We start from the raw sequence: 12,402 nt of genomic DNA, 5'->3' as shown, positions 1-12,402 counted from the left end.
CCTCCCACATTACTACAGGTTACTCCCAGGGGTATCAACATTCCTCTGCCATTTGCCATCAGTAGTACATAAGTCAGCATAAGTGTCCCTACTCTCCATGGTGCAAAGCTTTCACTATACAGATGATGTCCTGTTAATCAGCCAGTTAGAAGCTTCCATTGCAACGGGAATTGACTGTGGTGTTATCACACTTCTATCAACCATGGCAGCTGATAAATTCTGACAAAATTCAGGGTTCTGACTGTCAAATAAAGTTTCTTGGGACTATATGAGCAGATTCACAATGTTTAATCCTTCTGGTAGTCAAAGAAAAACTGCTGTCTCTTCATCCCCAACAAACATAAACAATGTTCAGGACCTTATTGGAACATTTGGGCATTGGAGATGGTGTGTTCCTCACTTGGAAATTCTACTTGGACTTCTATATTAGCTGGTCCAAAAAATCAGCATCTTTTGAATGAAGCAGAAACCAACACACTGTGTTAGTAGGCTGTGGCCTTCTCTCTATATTTGGGGTCCCACATCCCTAATTAACCTGTGAGCTACGGGTTTCTGTGACTAATGATTTTTCTAACTGGAGCCCCAGGAAAACGTAAGCAGCTTCCATTCACAGGAGCCCTTTGGGATTTTGGACAGATCACCTCCTTAGCATACAGGATATACACGTACCAGGTACACCTCATTTGAAAAGCAGCTATTAGCTTGCTACTGGGCTCTTGTCAAAACTGAACTCCTGATCCTGAAGACCTTATGACTGTCTGGCATACTATTTCATTTTGGGGTGTACCAACTCAGATTCAATGACGAACAAAGGTAAAAAGGGGTCCTATGAACCTCGCTTATAAAATAGAAAGAGTATATTCCAGCTTGTAGCTTGCCCAGCTTTCCAGTGCCATCTCACCTTTACATGAAAAAGTGGCTCATTCAACTGTTGCAAGTGCCTTAAATTTAACTCTCTGCGAGATCTGCCATCCCACACCAGAAAGCTCTGACCATGATTTGATCTATATTCACCTTAACAAAAGCAAAAAAACTACTGGAAATAGCAGGAGATGGTCTCAGTTTCTGCATTTCCCATGCAATACCTGTCAACACCTCCAGATGTCTTTCCCACTCCCATTTCTGTAACTCTTGCTTAACCATTCAGTGCAGACAGACAAACACAATTAAGCTGTTGGTGAAGACAAATAGGACAAGTTGGATTGACTGCCTTCATGCAGCCTCTTCAAAACAAGGAGTACAACCAGTCACTCATACTTAACTTAGTAGGTTAAATTAATCTCAGACCCTTTAGGACCCTTGAAAGTCAGCAGGAATTGACTAGTGAAATAGCTCAGTTGGCTCTCTACAGGTCAGGGCAGTGAAACATTGTTATCACTAACACCTATGTCTTGTAGCTCATCTCATGTCAAAGATTTCCCCATTTTTCCTTGAAGCTCTCTAATCATATTACCCATGTAACTCAGACACTTTCTTCACACAACGAATGTCATGAAAACATAAAGTTGTAAAGTATTCATAAAACAGTCAACAAGTTAGGAGGTATATTTTTCCCTCTCATGTAAAAATTGAATACCTTATTTTTTTCTCTTGGTAAACCAATATTGAACATAAATTAACCAGATCCTTCATGGGCGTAAGCTATTCCTACTATAGTATAATTCAGGTACCTTCAGAAGCTGTTTGGAGCCATTATTTTTTTCAATAACATATATATTATAAACTTTACCTGGCTATAAAAGTAATTGTCCAGTCCGTGTTCTAGGTCAGATGACATGTAATACGTATTATTTAAATGCTGCCATATACTTCTCCCAAATTACTTAATGAGTCTATATTTTATCATCCCAACTATATGTCATCATCCTTTTCTAACACTGAATTGCAACTGTTCAATAAACATTCATCAGAGTAAATAAAACACAGATAATTACAAATACCTTTTAAGGTTGTCTAACTTACTAAAGTGGTTTTTAAACTTTTGATTATAGAATAGCTATTACACATATTGTTCATAACCTCCTTCCCTGCATCCTCTGCTTGTACTTCTCTGTGAATATTCCTTGAAGATTTAAGTTTCTTAAAAGGTAAGCATTTCCTACTTACTTTAAAAGTATATACTTAGTTACATTTCCATTAAAAGATTACCCTATGACCTCCAAGGACTGAATCAACCACTGAATTTGTTAGTTTGGGACTACCTGTGTTCATACTACTAATAGGTTCCTGCATTGTCCAAAAAAAACCAAAACAACAACAACAACAACAACAACAAAAAACTCTGTCAGAGTTAAAATTAGTATAAAAAGCAATGGAAACTTGCTTTTTTTAAGGAACTAAATAATTTTTGTTGTCAAGCCTTAGCCACAGTATGCCTAGATCCATGTTACACAAGACAGATTTTCTTTTTTGGTCTTTTTGAGTTTTTCCTGGACACCCTTGTTTAATACCAAGGTGACATCCCTAGGTTAAAGCAGCTGGTGTCTCATCACTCCTATTTGTTCTTACTGGCTTCTCCACTTAAACTCTAAGCTGCTTGAGGTCAGAGCTTAAATCATACTTACTCTTGTGCCTGCCATCATCACTTCAGTTCTTGTCCCATAGGCCCTCAATAAAGAGAGGCTGAATTGCACTCCAAAGAAACTATGTCAGGGGAGCCTTAGAAGTGTAGTTTTCCTCCCATCCAAATTTGCATCTTGATGTGCTATAAGAAGACCAATGCCTAAGATCAATGCCTCAGCTTTTGAATCAGCCACCCAGCAGTGCAAGATCACTGGTTCCCCTAGTTTACATCAGTCCAAGCACGTTTAGATAATATAGTGTTGTTCCAGAAAATGTAATGGAGATATCAAAATATGTCACCATGTTATTCTTCCTAGATGAAATGATGGTGATGAGCCACCATCACCAAGAATACAGTTTAGAGCTTATTTTTTTTATGCAGTAATGATGATGGTTTCCTATTGATTTAGTCATTCACTTCCATTGATCCCTCTGGCTATCAGTGAAGAGAAAGCTAAAAGTGCCAGGATTTTCATCTGTGGGCTTGAAACTTTGTGAAACAAATTTACCTTCCCTGACCACCTGAGTTATTCACAGTCTATGGAGGTAAAAATTTAAAAATAAATAAACATATGGATACGAAACCTTCTCTGTGATGACACAAATATTGAATCAGCATGGAGATGAAACTGTAAGTGCATTTTGCTTACAGAAACTAAAATCTGTTATTTTAGGAATATTTTTCAGTCAATTGTCTATAAAAGCTTATATGGAAGTGTCCATGACATGCTATTAACATGAAAAACCTTACACTGCATAAGTGAGGAATTTCTAATAAAAATTATGCAAAAATGTTAAAAGATTTTTAGGTGGGCTAGTTGCAGTTTAATTTTTGAATATTTCCCAAGCTTTAACCTGAAGGTGGGAGTGAATGAAAAAGTCTGGTTGACTGATTACCTTTAACTATGATGTGTTAGAAGTCTAGGCATTGAGATGGTCCTTGAAGAAGCACAGACCTTTTATTTCATTTTATTTTCAGATTTCTTTAACATTAATACTGACTTCTCCTTTATTAACATCTTAAAATAAAAGAAGTGGAAAATGTTTTTATTTTATAGAAAGACAAATACAGCATGGAATCAGGAGAACAGGATTTGAAATTCTGTTTCTATTAACTACTTTGAAACCTTGAGCAAGTCATTAGTAGAGTAACAGAAATGGAATGTTCTCTATATTTCTAATCAACATCTGAATTCCGTGAATCTTTCTATTAAGAATGCCGAGCATTCCATTTGCAGCTAAATTAATAAAATTGAATTTTACACAATCAGTCACAGGTAAAAATCACAGAATTTAAATGTTTCTGTTAGGAATTTTAATTGTACATTAGAGTTTATGAGAGTATCACTTTATAGCATTGTTGTAAAACTTTGGTTGAATCATCATGCTTATTTTGAAATATTCATTTTACATATTTGCTCCTAAGAATGCGTTCTGCTAAATACTCCCTCCTGAATGCAAGATAGAAAGCAAAATTATGAACATTTATGTAATAATTTGATACTTATAAGTGTAATTTGGGGGTTATTTGAATTTATAAAATTTGCATTTTATAATATAGAGACATGAATTTATAAATAAAAAGGCAAATACTTATAAAAACGTAATAATACATCCACCGCAATGAAAAAAAAATACAAGAAATATATATTAGAGTATAAAAATATTGTATGTGGTTATCTCTTGACTGAATCCTCTTGCCTTCATAAGACACTAAATTGTTTAGCTCTTTATCTACTATTATAATTTTAGGTATGTGTGAGGTGTGAATATGTGTGCTTTTTTAAAGGTATTTTTGTAAATTTGTCTAGAATTTTATTTAGTTCAATTCATCAATTGGATTACACAAAATAGTTTGCCTCTGATGCTCAGATTTTACGAAATAAAAGGAATAAAAGGCTTTATTTTAAAAAACTTGTATTATTATTGCTATAATTAAGGAGTCATATCCTAAAATTCAAGTGGGAAAACAGTTGCTATTCCAAATACCAAAATAATACCAAATAATAGAACTTGTATTTAGTTACCTTATTTGATTAAAGAATCAAATAAGGTAACTAAATACCAAAATAATAGAACTCGTATTTAGTTACCTTAATTTGATTAAAGAATTTAAGCCAGTCTCCAAGGGGTTGAAGCCTTTCTCTCTATCTCTCCCTTCCTGCAGCTTTCTCTTCCTTAACCATTCTTTCTCTTCATCACACACAAGGCAAAACATGGTTTCACATGGAACATTCAACCAATGGCAACTTGTTGATGGAATAATCTATATAATTTCCATAATTTAAAATATCTCTTTATAATGTTTAATTTATATTTAACATTGCAAATACTTAAACCCGTCATCCTCTAGGTGGCATATAATTACGAGCATTATAAGATACAGTTCAATAGTACTCAAAGATATGCCATTCCAATATTGGTGTGCCTTACCTCCCCATACGTTATATTTAACTGTTTAGCCTTTCTTACTAATGCCAATGACATTAAATCCTGGCAGATCTTCTTGACTTTCAGCTCACCATAATTCTTTATAGAAATTCTTGCCAAAATTTTTGGCAGACTAGTTATTTGCATTCTCATAGATAATTCTGAGACCTTGTTAATATTTTCATGTTAATTGGAATTATATTAGAATACATTGACTTTAATTTATCATTAACATAATTATGGGCAATAACTGATCAAAGTATTACTCCTTGCTTTCAATTTGGGATGTATCGATTCTGATACAGATTAATTACTGTTGGACATACTGTGCATAGTAGTCACCCTAATGTTACCCAAATGTACAGCTTTGAATGTTCTCAGTCAAGCCCTAAATATAACCAACTAAAATTTTCAAATTTAGAAAACCAACAATAAACTCATTATTCACAGCCCCTCTTGACTTTTAATGCGGCTATCCACATTTACTTAAAACCACCCCTTGTCAGTGGACTTGCTCAGTGCATTTCTGCCTATGTCTACACAAAAGGGAAATAAAATCTCAGATACAGTTTGAATGAAAACAAACCAACAAAAATTCCTGACATTGGAGAAGGTATTAAGGCAATATTCACTAACAAATTCCCTAGATGATGGCTCAACTTTCCCTTCCTATTTCTTATGTAGCCTGAGACTTGCTCCTTTAAGGTGATGAAGCATACATCTCTCTCCACCATCTGCAAGAGCAAGAATGGCACTTTAATTTATATTCCCCTCAAATTATAGTGATAATAATACCAGGAAATTTATATTGACACACTGCATGCCTCAGTGGGGCACCTTTTAAAGTTCCTAACATTTATTTCTGGATATTCTTATCCGTATTGCTTAGAACACAAGCCCTGTGACCAAGGGTTCCATGGAGTACAATGCCATGTTGAAATGAATGCCTTTTCATCATTTCTCTAAAATATTAAACCATAAATTGTGTGGGGTAGTTTTGTTTTTAAGATTTCAATACATGAGAAATTGAGAGCACAAATTTTATTATTTAAATGACCCCTCCCGATGTTCACTCCATCCCCCTTGCTCATATTCATTCATCGAACACAATTCTTTATTTTCTCGCACTCCAACTAGAAATAATAAAACGGTAAACATGGTTTCAGAAGAAACGACTACTGTTCTAAGAAAACTTCTACAGCAATACCGTCTGGTGCTAAGATACTACACAACTCTGGAAGCACCCAAATAGTGCAGGAACTTCTTGGTACAATGTTTTCTAATCCTCCTATATCCCTCTTTTAGCCACTACACCAAAAGAAAAATAAGAGCTTTGGCTTATTGCAATTTCAAAGAAGATTTTAAAGGGTAAGTTTGGTGCTACTCTCATCTCCTTCAAGAAAAAGCTTCTTATCCACAAGAGTTGCTGAGCTTTTGATAGTGTTGTTGCTGAAAGAGATTCACCACCTAGGCAAGTCCTCCGTTCTTAACCTGGAAGTAAGACCAATTCCGCAGGAACAGGTAAAATAGGTGTATTTCCTGTACTCAGCTAAGACGCCTCTCAATGAACAGAACAAACCTAAGCAATGCAAATAGTTCTGCGCTTTAAAACAACAATAACAAAAAGTTTGGTTCCAAAGGGTTTGGTTTTTGTCTTTATTTTTTCACGCTTGATAATACCCTTAACAGCCCAGGTGCTGAGTAACACACAAAGTAACTGTACAGAAACCAGGATCACAGCGTGTCTGTGTCAATTTCCTGAGGTGACTGTCAGAAAATCTGGACAGGCACCATTGTGTCGAGGGAATGAGGTCAGAATTCACTAAGGACCATTCACCCTGGGAAGGAATAGGACGGGACAGTCGGGCTCGAGAGCCAGGCTTTGGGAAAGGAGAGAAGGTGGGTCAGGGAGGACTTTGTGGAGAAGGCTTTGTCAGCGCGAGATCGGGTGAAGGGTGGCAGATAGGGGCGTTTGTGCACTGGCATAAGGTGGGAACGCAGGGACGGTAACAGTAGAGATGACCCTATTTGGGGTGACCAGAGGGTCGGGGCCATCTACTGCTGCTAGTGTGGGAGCCTGGGGGCTGGAAGGTGAGGCGGGACTGCGAGCTGCAGGCAGCTGTCCCCACGACGGAGAGGGGTTCAGGTTGCCAGCAGGTGGAGTTGAAATCAAACATCCCCTTGGGGACCACAGAGCAACACCCTCCCTGGACCCTCTGCCTGGAGGACGGGGAATCACAGCAGCTGGTTTGGGGTGCCTCCCAAACCAAAAGATGTTCTCTCCGCGCCAAGCTTTGACGCCCGACCCCCTGCACTCTCCCGCCTACTCACCGGTCCTAGGGGTAAAGCGCCATCCGGGGCGCTCGCGAGGGCTGCGCGGCGCAGGAGGCAGGCAGGGCCAGGCGGCGGTGGCGGCGCTGTCCTAAGAGCGCGACTGGGGCTGGGGGACACCGAGGCAGCGACAGCGGCGGGGGCGCGGGGAGCTGCAGGGGAGAGCAGTGAATCTGGAGCTGCTGCGCCGCGCGCGCTCTCTGCCCATCTCCGGCTTCGCTGAAGCTGCTACAGCTACTGCCGCTGGAGGGGAGGGAGGCGAGGGGGAGGGGAGGAGGCACGCGGTAGGGAGGGACGGAAGAGCAGGAAGGGTGGGGGGTGAGCAAGGGGAGAGGGGGAGATGGTCGCCCAGAGTTGAGGGGGTGGGGAGGAAGGCGCGCAGGAGCCCAGCAGAGGTTCCCACTAAATGAGCTTGGGAGGGGAAATGGAAGATGAGGCGATGGGTCTCTCCCCTGCCCTCCTTCTACCCTACCCTCCTTCCCCCTTCGCGCCCTTTCCTTGGGCTCTTCCTCTCGTGGCTCAGGCTGGGGGTTACCCAAGCTTGGCAGCAGCCGCGGCTTCAGCGCGCTGGTGCGAGTGCTGAGTCCGGGAGGCAGCCTCTACAGCTCTCCGCGCCACCGGCCTGTGGCACCTGTGCGCGCACACTGCCGCCCGCTCCATTGCGGCGGCTCCTGGACCAGGATCCGCAGCCTGTCGCCCTCCTTCTCTCCTCTTTCTGGGCAGCTTATGATCCTACATGTGCATCCATGACATCTGTATAGTCCCCCATTGGTGTTTGTTTCCCTGGGCGCTCTTTGGCACTGGCTGTCCCGCCAGAAGGCGCCAGCAGGGAGCTCAATGCCGGCAACCATCGCCTGCCCCTTGGAGCTGTTGCCTGGGCAGGGGTGGCCTTGGTTGTTTACCGCCGGGGTTGACCAGCTAACGAGGTAAAAAAAGAAATATATACATATATCGTTTTAACCCAATTGCCTCGGACCGTGTTCTCAATGATCTAGGAAGGTTGTAAGTGTGAAGGGCATAGTGACAGCCCATTACCTTCTGTCTTGGTTTCCTTCCTGCCTTTTCTCAACATTCTAAAAACCTAGGGATTGAAATATCTCTGAATCTCTTTATCACAGAGCTTTTCATTTCCCCCTGCATTTTCCTAGGGTTGGTCCCGCTTTCGTAGTGTGGATTTTCGTTTCCTCTATTTGACTCTAAATCAATCCTGTATATTCGCAAACTACAAAGAGGCGCATGCAAATAGATACTGTACTGAGGGCAGATACACGCGCGAGATCCAGAGGGTGAGTTAACACACATTCAGTAAATATAAAAACAACTGGAACATTATTAACTGATTTCCGTGAACCGTAATTTTATTTTATAATTTTCACGTGGTAATTGGGGATAGACAGGGAGCAAGTATATTATGTGTCTAAAAGATATGACTAGAAAAAAAAGTCTGGTAAAACTCTCCTCAAATAACATAACACATAAAGTGAGCTAATTATTCCCAGACATTCCCAGGAGGGGAAGAGATTCTGATTTTGTTTGGCTGGCTGGTTGTGTTGCTTTAAAAAAAAATGAAGTAATCTTTCAGTTGGTGGATTCGTTTTTTTAAAAGCCTAAAGGATCATAGTCTCTAGAATAAATAAGGTAGGCATTTCATTTTACATAAGTGTGTCTTATATAACAAATGTTCTCATATTTTAAAAAGTGCTCTCTTGACTGTAAATGCAATGTGGAAAAACATTTTCAATGCAATAGGCCATACCTAAATATTGATGAAAAACCTCTAGATTTTCCTGTATACATTCACATGAAGGAAAAAACAATGTTGGAGATAAAGTATTACTTGATGGGCTGGGCGGTATCAACTTGCTAGACTCTGTCCTGTTGAGTATATCTGCTAATGAAAATATTTGGTTCAACATTCACCTAATGACTTGACTGAGAGAACCACCTCCTTATTTAGGGAACAATTATCTAATTATTCGAATACACCTCCCTTTTAAAAGGTATGTGTTACTGTCTTCAGAGATCCAGAGGTGTACCATGCAAATTCACCCACTGTTATTCTTTCAATAAAGACCATAGAAATAAAAGGTTGGCAAAGACTTACAATTCATTCAGCTCCCTAAGTCTTCTCAGTGGTGCCTATACTACAGAGGTGAACAATAAATTTTGCAAATGCCAGCGGCTACTTGGGCAGAGAATGGTTACCAAGAATTAATTAAATCTCTGTTTTCTCATTTCTGTTTGTAATATTTCTCATCCCTTCCTTACTAAAGTAATTTACCTTTGAGAATTTTTACTATTTTCCTCCTGTAATTATGAAACTATAACGCAATAGCTTATAGTCTCATTTTATGGTTCTAAAGTGGCAAAGACAAATACGCAAGCTATAATGCCTTACAGCCAAGCAAAGGAAAGGGGTGATGTTTGGAGTAGAGCAAGCAAGCTTCTAACTCCTCCCTCCAGCTTACCTCCCCAGCCGCTTGGCCCACCAGAGACAAGAACAGGATGATAAGCAATGGAATGGCATTGAACTCTCCTGCTGAAGGACTTGCATTTCAATGTAGATTCTGAGGCTGGGTGAAAACTTCTCTGTCACCTTTACTACAGCATTCTCACCCATTTATATTTCTTTCCCCTTCTACATCTCTATTACTGTTGCACTGTGTTATGCATTACACCATGGGAAAATTAATCAATTAATACAATAAAAGCTTAATTTTAAAACCCTGACCCTTTGAACTTATTTAATTGAAAACAAATTCTCATGCTGAAATTTTCTAAAATCAGAAAGATTCAAAACCCTGTCTTTGAACTGATACTGCATGAGTGCCAGATATTGGTTAGCAAAGGAAATATCATTGCTCTATTTATTGAACACATATTCAATTAGCACTCCCTGTAGGCAGCAATATGTTAGGCCCCAGGGATATCACAGTTAAGAAAATTGCTAACTGTGCCCTTGTGAGGCTTAAGAGTCCAGTGATACAATAAAAAAAGTTTTATCACTAAGAAAGATGTTCTAGTAATAATGATGATCATGATAAATTTCAAGCTTAAAGAAGAAACATTTAATAATTTAATTATAGGCATTAAAAAGATTAGGAGTAAAGAAAGACAGATTATGAGCCTCTGCTATAACCAGTCCTTATGTGAGCTGCTGAAGAAAAGAGGAGAATGAAGGGTTAGTTAAGAGAGTCACATTTGTTGTAGTAACAGAATACAGTGGATACTTTTTAGGCAAGAGAAAATTTTGGTGAGCCTTAACTTTAAAAAATAAGCAACTGTTTTTATTCAAAGTGAGAAAAATGGAGAATAATAAATGTTTCTGAGGTTGCAGACACTTCTAAAAATTATATATGTACTATATCATACATATGATTAGCACTGCTGAATACATGGACTGAATCTATTATGAAGACAGTGGCAAAAATTAGCAGTTTTCCTTCTTTCTTCCCAAAGAATGTACCAAAGAATCAAAAGGAAAAAAATCACTCACAACTTTTTTTCAGTAAAATCAAAAGACAGGTAATCTGCAGTTTCCAAAATTTGTATGTGAGATCCCAGAACTGCTGAGATCAACCAGAAGTCTCAGAAGTGAAAGAAAGAAGGGCAGAGAGTGGGCCCAATGATACCTAATTTGAGAATACACCAAAAAAAAAAAAAAAAAAAAAACTTCTTGAAAGTGAGACTTTCACTCAGAAGAACAAAATCAATTTCCATTGGTTACAACAATGGATTCAGGAACTAGAGTTGGGGTATAGCTGCAAAAGGAGGAAAGAAAGAAACCTGACAAATGTAGGGGACTCAGTTGTGGCTAATCTCAGAAAACCTACAAAAATGTGATTCCTGAAGGTAAGTTCTTACTGTGACTTACGAAACCTTTATTTCTTGTTTGCACCAATCAGTATGGGAACTGGAATTTCCTACAGTGTGGATAGTGAAAGAAGCCCACTTGGATGTGTCTTGCAGGAAGTAATGGAGTGATACACAAAAATTAGGCAGAGGAGTGAATCTATCTCTGTAGCAGCAGTGAAGAGAAACCCTTTGAAAACCCCAGGAGTTATTTTCCTCTCCTTTTCCCAAGAACCTACATAAGAAAAATTTAACTCAGTTATATATGAGTAATTGAAAAAAGAATGGACACACTGTCAACACAAAAGTAGTATAGGAAAAGACTTCCAAAGGAGTAGTAAAATATATCAATTGTTGAAGAACACACACCATAGCAATGATGTCATGAAGAAGTTGAGAAATTTGTTCTAACATTATGGCAGAAATTTTCAAGAAGGCACAATGAAGGAATTGCTTTTATAAATGAAAACTACAAGGTACAAATGCAAGAACTTGGGAAGGGATGATGAGAGACAATGGGAGCTGGTGACACATAGCTGGGGGAACTCAGAAAAGAAGTGAAGAAAAAAAAATACCTTCACGAATTAAGACTATAAATGGAAGAATTACAAGGTAAAATGGACACTGAGATAGACATAGCAAGGAAAAGAAGAGACAGAAATAAGGAAGGCTAACAAAATGAAATGCAAGTAAAGAAAAAATACACAGGATTAGAGAGAATACAAAAGATGGAGAAGATAGGGAATGGTAATCCAATAGATACATAATTAGAGAAAAGAAATAAGTGATGGGAAAATAAATATGTCAATATATTATTAAAGAAAGAAACATTCTTCAAATGAAAGATGACTTGAAATTTCACTTTGAAAAGAAACAATGATTACCAGGAAAAATTGCCCCAGAATCATTGACATTGAGATGTGTCCCAGTACAGTAACTAGAATTAAAATTTAAAAAAGAATTTTTTTAGGCATGCAGGCAAAGCAATCAGTAGCTTATAAAGAAAAATACTGATACTGGCCTCAGAAGTCTTCACTGCAACTTTAGTGGAATCGAGCCATTCAATATCAGTGCAACAAAGCTTACAAGAAACCAAAGAAAATAAAATAAAACTAAGGTTTTCTTTTTCTTTTTAGCTAAATGGTTTTTCAAGTACAATGGGAATAGACAAACAATGGTGAAGATGCAAGAACTCAGGGACTATTATTCTTATGAAACCACCTTCAG

General features: G+C 38.6%; 1 protein-coding gene and 1 long non-coding RNA gene across 5 annotated transcripts in view; one reads left to right on the top strand and one right to left on the bottom strand.

Annotated features, from left to right (window-relative positions):
• Positions 1 to 7,463, bottom strand: part of FUT9 (fucosyltransferase 9) — a 197,997-nt gene extending 190,534 nt beyond the window's left edge. Inside the window, exon 1 of one of the 3 annotated variants that reach the window (XM_008978101.4) lies at positions 7,324 to 7,463. The gene's annotated coding sequence lies outside the window, so the exon portion shown is untranslated. The remainder of the gene's footprint in view (positions 1 to 7,323) is intronic. The other 2 variants (XM_055113959.2, XM_003824375.5) reach the window with 2 other exon arrangements.
• Positions 7,464 to 8,141: 678 nt separating this feature from the next.
• The window catches only part of LOC129398022 (uncharacterized), a 96,380-nt gene continuing 92,119 nt past the window's right edge, over positions 8,142 to 12,402 (top strand). The window contains exon 1 of one of the 2 annotated variants that reach the window (XR_008625723.2): positions 8,142 to 8,249. This is a non-coding gene — a long non-coding RNA (uncharacterized LOC129398022). Of the gene's footprint in view, positions 8,250 to 8,477; positions 8,610 to 12,402 lie in introns of those variants that run through there. The other variant, XR_010112479.1, reaches the window with a different exon arrangement.

This window comes from Pan paniscus, chromosome 5 (genome assembly GCF_029289425.2).
Source record: "Pan paniscus chromosome 5, NHGRI_mPanPan1-v2.0_pri, whole genome shotgun sequence".
Classification (NCBI taxonomy): Eukaryota; Metazoa; Chordata; class Mammalia; order Primates; family Hominidae; genus Pan; species Pan paniscus.
Note: the sequence above shows the minus strand (reverse complement) of the source record. Positions and strands in the feature narration are given on the sequence as shown.